General features: G+C 40.3%; 1 protein-coding gene across 4 annotated transcripts in view; it reads right to left on the bottom strand.

Annotated features, from left to right (window-relative positions):
* The window catches only part of nat16 (N-acetyltransferase 16), a 57,239-nt gene that overhangs the window by 32,349 nt on the left and 16,077 nt on the right, over positions 1–8,813 (bottom strand). The window contains exon 2 of one of the 4 annotated variants that reach the window (XM_008434994.2): positions 5,840–6,054. The exons of the other annotated variants lie outside the window; for them this stretch is intronic. The gene's annotated coding sequence lies outside the window, so the exon portion shown is untranslated. The remainder of the gene's footprint in view (positions 1–5,839; positions 6,055–8,813) is intronic. 4 annotated transcript variants of the gene reach the window in all.

Here is an 8,813-nt window from a genome sequence, read left to right as displayed (position 1 = left end):
CATGGCATGGAGTGCATCCCAGTTTTCCATGTCTGGCAAATAACCATTCATTTTAGCTTTTAAACTGGTTCTATTGAACCTGTGTCCAGATAGAGGGACAATCAGTAGCCTAGCATCATGACCTGTTTGTTCTGAAGATCCTGCAGCTTCAACTTCTCTTCCTAACATGGTGCCTCCTCACCCTGACTCTCATACTGACAGGAGGAACCACAGAGCACTGATAAGTTAAAAGCACATCTTCTGAAGTTGGGATATTTTTCCTCCAACAGGTTCCAGAGAATCACCTCAAACCAGATGTTGGACTGGATTTTATTTCAATGTCATTTGTGAATGTTAGAGCCTCATTTTCAACAGTGGAACTATAAAGGTTGAAAAACTTTATCATTTTGGAGAAAATCTCATTGACATCAATATTTCCACTAAATAAGAGGCAAAAAACAAAATAGAGGAAAAGCCTCTCAGACTCTGAGCCCGACAGAACCAAACTATTTTTTATATTAGACAATTAATTTAATTTCACATAATTATGGCGGTAGAAGCCATTTGTTTGTTAAGTACTTAATGAAAAATATATACCGTGTTTGATGTTTGTTGTTGACTTATTCTCACAAAGAACGAGGTAATTAGTCCAAGTTTGTCTTTTATTGAACGTTCAGAAATTACAGCGGCTATGATGCGCTGCAGCAAAGGTAAAGAAAGGTAAAATAACTTGCACTCTTTTACTCTCCGTCTCTCTCTGTCATTTAAGCACACCCGTTGCCATGGCAACCTCCTGCGCTTCACAAGCCGACCAGAGATTACGTTAAAAATATAACATTCAGTCCGTTACAATATTAGGTTTGCAGCCTTGATATTTATTTCGCGATCATTAATAAAGCTCTCATGAACACAGCGGTGGTTGATTAGTTAATTTTAAATTCCTGCTCTGCTAGTTACTTTGGTACAGGAACTGAAACACACAGAATTGCGCAACACCTTGTTGAAACAATAATTACTGAGATTATTATTGTTGTTGAATCATTAATTTGAACACGTTTTGTTGTTCTTTAATAAAGTTATTAACGTTTTGATAAGGAGTCAGAGGAGGACGTGCTGGTCTCAGCGTCCTGGCTGCGTTCAGTTTGTCTCCTAATGCTGAGAACGACTCAAAACCTTCCGCGATCGACATATTGCACCGCTGCTCTAGCAAAACACGAAGAGTTCAGAAACAATATGAAATGAGAAAAAAGGTATTCAATGACTGATTAAGTCTGTTTTAGATTGTTCTTGACAAACTAATTAGTCACGGCTGATTAGTGGGTGAACTCACGGCTGCACAGTGAACCCATTGATTCTTTACAGCAGACAGCCGCTCCACTCTCTTGCAGGTACTGCGTACCCCCGCTTTTAGGGGTATGCAGTACCCTGCCGTACCCCCTTACTTTCACCCCTGATTCTAACTAAGCTAAAACAAGAAACGTTTGGTGTGATTGAACTTCAGACAATGACAAAAAATAAATACATTTATTCACTGAGTGTGGAAACTTCAAACCTCAAAGTGGATTCTGCGCATCTACACTTTTCCTTGAGACTCTAGGACCTTAATTTAAAATGAAACACAAACTTTACTTTCTGAAAAATGGGCATTGGGCCACTGAACAACAGGCTAGGACTTTTTCTCTTTAACTGAGGTAAGGCCTTTCTGGTGTTTCTGGTTCAGGAGTGATTTGACATCAGGAATGGAACAGGGTATATATATACATATATATATGTATATTCAGTCTCCAGACTTGGCATCCTTGTGGGTTCTCAAGACAGCATGGCTGACCTCCAGAGGTTCTTGTAGCTTCTTCATGGATTCATAAGAGCTCCTTTGTGTGTTCCTCCACAGCTTCCTCTTAGGTTCCCCCAGACAGCCTCCGTGTCATCCAGCTGAACTGTGTGCCTCATCATAACAACATCTTGCTTGCTTTGTTTCGGTCCTCCATCAGGGACCACCTCTGCCCAGCTGCGAAGAGTTGCTTTTGTTTTTTGGTTTCTTAATTTTTCCCATCAAGAATTCCCTCTGTAGACCTGGATCATCCTAGGCTCCTGCAACAGAACCCGCATATTACCTCGTCCAATCCACGTATTGACTCCTGAATAGTTTTCCAAGCTTACAAATATGTTTTTCCTTCAAGCCCAGTGTCATTACGTGAAAGATATGAAGAAGTAAATCAAACAGGTAAAGATCCATAAGAGCAGCTACACTAACAAGGAAGGTAGGAAGAGACAACAAATTTGAACAAATAAGCAATAACCCTTCCTTCAGTCCCACCCTGGTCCCTCCACAATTGTATGAATCACCTAACGTGAAGCATGAAAGAAAGGAATTTACCTCGTTTTAAAAAGTGAATTTTAGAATCAGTTTTTTTACGCAGTTAAATCACTTCTTACAATGAGACAGGCACTGCATTAAGCATGAACAGCACTTTCATAGTTAAAAATTTTGGTTTGCTCCAATAATCATGTCCCAATAAACTATCAAAGGGCCATGTGAGCTGTACGGGCATTTGCAGTCAAAACAAAGTCTAGTCACAACAGATAGACGCAGTTACTCTATGCAGACGCTGGTATTTTCCCATCATGCAGAGGACCTTGGCTGAATAGTCTGGTCCTGTCCTGTCACTGAGCTGGATGCTGTTTTGTTTTCCTGTTTCTGTCTCGCGTTCGCGCACATGCACTCATTGATTCATTGTTCTTTTTATCCTCTCATGCTTCTGCTGGCTTTTTCCATCTGGCTGGCAGTGTACTCCACACCAATGGAATTTGTGAGCAGTGACTCACAGCAGATTCTTATCCAGAGCAACATAAACTTTTGTTGTACTACATGACCAAAAATGTTAGCCAGCAATGACTCTTGAAAAAAAAAAATACGCTGATGTCAGTTGGGTCAATACAGCTTAAGAGGTAATAATTGCAATTCTTAAAGGTACCAGCTTGACGATACAGTTGCATACAACTAACTGAACAATCATGAAACATACACTGGGGTGTAATTAGTTTTTGGCTTCTAAATCTTGCAATATCAAAACTTGATGTAGTTTTCATCCCCATTTCAAATACTGTCCAATACTTTTTATTTTTGCAGAGTACTCTCTAACTTGCACAAGTATTTGGTACAATAACTTACCATTAGTTTTCCTCTTTGGATTATTAAATTTTTATGAAACTATTAATATAAATTATTCTGCAGAACTGCTGAGGGACATCATAAAACTTTGGTTGTCAGGTCCACCCAGGAGTGTGATGTAACTGAGAAGCATTTGGGGGCCACTGATCCTTGTAGATCGTAGTTATGGAGTGGAGGATGTCTGGTTAGAGAACTGTAAGGTCTCAACTTTGGGTTTTTCAAATGGTGTTGTTCTTCTTCTCACCAGGAACTTAGCAATGCATTGAAGACTGAGATGAAAGTTAGTTCCTTTAAAGGACTCTGCATGGTTGAGTCAAACTGACAAAATCACTTCGCATTGTCGCAGCTGTGTGATGACAATTGTGTTATTTTGTTGTCAGCTTCATGACGTCTGCCCCTTACTGTCACAACCCACCCAGGCAAAACTTTCACCTCTGTCTCCATGCAAACCTGTTGTGTGATTGGTCTGAATTTCATGTGTGCAGTTATTTATGTGGGAAAGGTACTCAGAACACCACTTGTTCAGTCAAAGAGTAGCTTTTGAGGACCAATTGTTCAAGACCATAAGGATGTACGTAGTGAAATATCAAACTCCTCCTGCTCGGTTCTGGTTCAGTGCAGTGGGAGAACAGCTCACTGATGCATTTCTTTCTATCTTTTAATGTGAAAAATACAATGAGATTTTGCAGTCCATCAATTATGTCTTCCTCCTCTAAACCCGTGAACTTATAATAGTTGATCCATGATATATACTGCAATGGGATGGGGCGGAGAATCTTGTGGATCATGAAGGGTCTGTCTAAAAACAAACATCCAAACACCACATGACTGCATGTCGACAATTTGCCTTTGAGCCGACCATGCTGGGTCCTTAAGTTGGAGGCCATGGTTCTCATCCAAAAAAAGGTGCACTGCTTCCTCTGCGCATAGTATCAGCCTCTGCTCTATTTGGAGGAATTAAAGTATCTAGGTATCTTGTTCATGAGGAGGACAGAGCAGCAAATTGGCAGACGAACTGGGGCAGTGTCTACAGTAGTGCAGGAAAATCTCCTGTCTGTTGTGGTAAAGGAAGAGATGAACCAATCAGCATTCCAACCCTCACCTACAGCAGTGATATGGATCATGATCAAAAGAATGAAATTCCAGGTGCAAGGAGCTCGAGCCATGGTTCCTTTCTATTAAACAGATCATCATCCATCAGGAGACCTTCTGGGTCACTCCCTTTCCTGGTTCCCCAGGCACATTCCAATGGAAGGAGACCACAGAACTCGCTAGAGGCACCATCAATATTTTCTGGCCTGGGACTGCCTTGTAATTCCCCAGAAGGACCTGAAGAAAGTTACTTGGAACTGGGATGTTTGGGTTTCTCTACTGGACCTGTTACCTAAGATCCTTAAAGGTTTGCAGCAAGATGCTGCCCATCTTGTGTTGAGAGCATCATCTCTTCTGCCGTCATCTGCTGGGGCAGCAGCATCAGAACCAGGAATTTAAAAAGGCTCAACAATCAGATAAAGAAAGCTGGTTCTGTTCTGGTTTGCCCTACCACCTACATTTCAACAGGACATTACTCTTGATGCCTGGAATATTGCAAACTGTGAAGAAACCGCAATGGAGTCAGCACATCAGTCAGTTAGTACACACGTACAAAAAATTATACCACAGGACACTCTCCATATTTCTTAATGTATGTAAGAGAGGTAAGGCTGCCTCATATCTGATGAGGGATAGAGTGAAATACCTTATCTCCAGTATGCAGAGAAAATGAAAAAAGAATTGCAGGAAGCCTATCAGCTGGCTACTGAAACAGCTCACAAGTCATCTCAGGCACAAGGCTCACTATGATCATTCACTTAAAAACGGAAGATGATGTCTTAGTTAAAAATATTGGCCTGACAAGAAATCAAAGATCGCTGGAAACCTACCACCTAAGCAACCAAGCTTGCCTTTTTACAAAGTTCAAGAAGACAGAAATAACAGTGCCAAAGCACTACATAGAAATATTCTGCTTATTGGTCATGTGATTCAGATACCTGAGCAAAAAGAGCCTGAGACGGTTAAGAAGCCCCTCGTCACAAGAAGGCACTCTGATTGGATCACCCCTATTGCAAAAGTGCAGTGCAAAAAACTAAATTTCAAGAGGGACTCTGAAACTAAAAGTATCAATCTTACCACGCTAGCATCAATCCAATTCCGACTAGGTATTGATATTTTGGATCGATTCGCCCACCTCTACTATCCATCCTCTGCTCATCCAAACCAGCCACACTGTCCTGTCTCTAAAAGGACTTGAGAAGTTTGTAGGAATTAACTGCTGATTATTTTGCACTTAGTTGTCTGTTTTAGTTAGGAAGGCAAGTTTGTCATTTGGTTTTTTTAAATAGGTGCGTTTTGGTTAAGGTCTGACAAGGATGGATCCTCCATGTTATGATCTGGTCACCCTTACACAGGCCGCAACAAGGCAATTTGCTTCTTAAAGGCTTTGTCTGTCGTGTTCTTAGGAATCCGTTCAACCCACATGCAGAATCAGACGCCGGACACAAGTTAAAGAAAATAATGATTTATTTACAAGTGAATATAAATAAGAGATGTCTTCTCTAAGGGTCTGGCACTCCACAGGGTCTGAAAGAGGGAGAATGGTTAGGAACTTGCCAAAGGGGTAAATTAGGATCTTGAATAGATTGGTCTTACGGTGTTAGGGGAGGTTAAAGTTTAGTCTCTAGGCTGGGATCCTGCTGGTGATCGGTTAAAGCTGAGGAACCCGAAGGTTTATGTCCAGCAGCAGGCAGGTATGAGCGGTGTCGGGAGCAGCACCAAATGATCGTGCCATTTGTTGAAGATCCAGAAGATGTCTTGATTCTCAGAAAATTCTCCAAGGTGAGGAACCATTAGGAATTCATCAGAACCTGGGGACACAAGGTAAGTTCAAAGGAGAAACTCAGAGGGTTAGTCTTCTCAGAGAGACACCAGAAGCTCAGAGTACCAGTGTTGGTTAATCATCAGACACTGAATGAAGGCTCTGCTGCTCCTTAAATGCTGCTGGCAGCTTGATTGGAAATGCTGCCCAGGTGTGCTGGCTGCCAGATTTCCACGCACTGCCACAGAGATCCTCTAGGGAGCAGATGACTCACACTCACACAACTCAGAACACCCACACTGCAAGATCACGACAGTCTGGACCTTAATTATTGTATCTTCTATCGCAGATACATCGCAGCCTCAATTCTATCAAACTGACCAAGGTCAGCCATAGTTAATGTGTAGTAGCTTACCACCATCAATGTATGAATAGCGTGTTTCCATCCAATTGTCAAGCGAATTTTGAGAAAATATGTAAAATGTTGCAAGAAAGAAAAAACAGAAAATCCAGATTAGGCGTGTCTCCATCTAGTGGTTTGGGGCGGATCAACCAGACTGCACAAAGCAAAATTTCATCAGATGTTGACGCAAATTAGCAAGGACCACACGTCTCAGAAAAGTGGAAAGAGTCCTCCACTCCCATTTGGTTTGGTGTTTCACCACTCCCTTCCCAGGCTGGACTGCCTCTGGCCGGCCACTCAAGGCTGACACTTCTCTTCCGCCGTGCTGGAGGTTTGGACCCTGGAAGTTTGTTAAGTCAGAACTGATTCGGCAATTGTGTTTACATCTCTGCTTTAGAACATTAACTCTTTTTTTTATGTAAAAAAGTTTTTGCAAAATTGAGGAAGTTATTTTGAGTTTGCATCTTCCATGAACCTTTTCTAATGCTATACTTTAAAAAGCACAGGAAAAAAATGTATGGAAACATGAGTAATGTGTGTGTGAATGGGAGAATGACTGAATGAAGCACTTTGGGGACCTCTGGCCCTGATCAACGCTACATAAGTACAGGCCATGTACCCTGTCAATGAATCCCAAATAATATACAAGAGAGACAGAAAAACATATTGTATAATTTATTTCTGTCTGTTATCTTTTCTTCCTTTCTTTCTTTCTTTCTTTCTTTCTTTCTTTCTTTCTTTCTTTCTTTCTTTCTTTCTTTCTTTCTTTCTTTCTTTCTTTCTTTCTTTCTTTCTTNTTTCTTTCTTTCTTTCTTTCTTTCTTTCTTTCTTTCTTTCTTTCTTTCTTTCTTTCTTTCTTTCTTTCTTTCTTTCTTTCTTTCTTTCTTTCTTTTTAGAAAAAAACAAACACATTATAATTTCTCTCTATCTTGGAGCATTTTGTCCCTAACACCGTGGCCAGATATTAATGGTAACCCCTAGCAACTTTGTCTTCTAACTTGGAGTTCAGAATCACTCTCAGACTTTTGCTCCTGTCTGTATTTGAAATCTTACTTAAAGGGCCTGAACATTGTGATTATTATGAACAAAGAATAAAGGGTACGGTATCCAAAGTAGCCTAGCCAACTTGGCGCAGACCTCCCAGGTAACATGGACCTATCTGAGTCTTTGCTCATCTACAGAAGTTCTTGGATGACTCAGCTGTGGTTGGCAGTGAGGGTGATGAGGTTGAGTACAGGGTCACCCCCAGCCAACACACAAACATTGAGCCTAAAGCAGACGTCACCGATCCCACCCAGAGGGGGACACCCCCATGAGAGCTCCACCCCAAAAAATCCACACGCAACCCCCGCTCCAAACGCCCACATCCCACATGACACCATAACTACTATAAATTTAATATGCCATGCTTTAAGACGACACCTCAGAATTGCTAAGAGAAGTTTACCAATGTTGGTAAAATATCAAAAACGCTCAAAAATGACCTTTTTGATCATAAAAGGTAGACTCTTGTGTTGGTTTTAGGTCATACATCCTAAAGACTTTTACTTGTCTTGGAGGGTTCTACTTGTGTACAAAATTATTGTGCAATTACATAAAACATACACATTGTCCAATTTCACATTTTGATTTTTTTTTTGTGAGAAGTTTAAACAAACAACTCAAAAACCTTCAAATAAACATTTCTGACATTCAAAAAAAAATTGTGACCAATATAGCCATGTTTCTTTTCAATAACAGTGTTAAACTTACCATTCATGGAGTTTCTGTTTGTTGATCTGTTAACGACCAACTAGAGTTGTACCGTCTCCGGTTTAAGAACCTCCGACAAGTTCTCAACTGGGTTCAGGTCAGATGAGGAAGTGGACCATGTTATCATAAGTTTTACACAGAATTTCTGTGATTGTCTGTTGGAAGGTTGTGAACAGCTGTGTCAGAGTATTTCTGTGGAATTCTGCAGAGAATGTTTAGGTCCTGGAGCTCTGCCAGTGGGAATAGTTTTGACGGCATCATGGAGTTCAGTGGTTATTAAAGATACATACCTGTAGTACATTCATTTAATTATTTTAAATTAATTTATCAATCCCAAGTAGATCATGAACATGAATAAGCCTTCATGAATATTCATGACTGTTGTCATAAAGCGTCATTCGGTAAATTATGACACTTTTAATACAATTTTGACATTATTCAAAATGTCTTCGTTATGACAACCTGACATTAACCAAGAAATCATTATTGATATAAATTTGTTATAAAATTATTACTGATTGCACTTAAAAATTAGGCAACTTTATGTTATGTTTATGACGACAGTAATAAATATTCATGAAGGTTTATTCATGTTTATGACAGGTGTTATGTCATGTTTATGAAATTGTCATGACAGTCTTATTCACCCCCCC

This window comes from Poecilia reticulata, linkage group LG18 (genome assembly GCF_000633615.1).
Source record: "Poecilia reticulata strain Guanapo linkage group LG18, Guppy_female_1.0+MT, whole genome shotgun sequence".
Taxonomy (NCBI): domain Eukaryota; kingdom Metazoa; phylum Chordata; class Actinopteri; order Cyprinodontiformes; family Poeciliidae; genus Poecilia; species Poecilia reticulata.
Note: the sequence above shows the minus strand (reverse complement) of the source record. Positions and strands in the feature narration are given on the sequence as shown.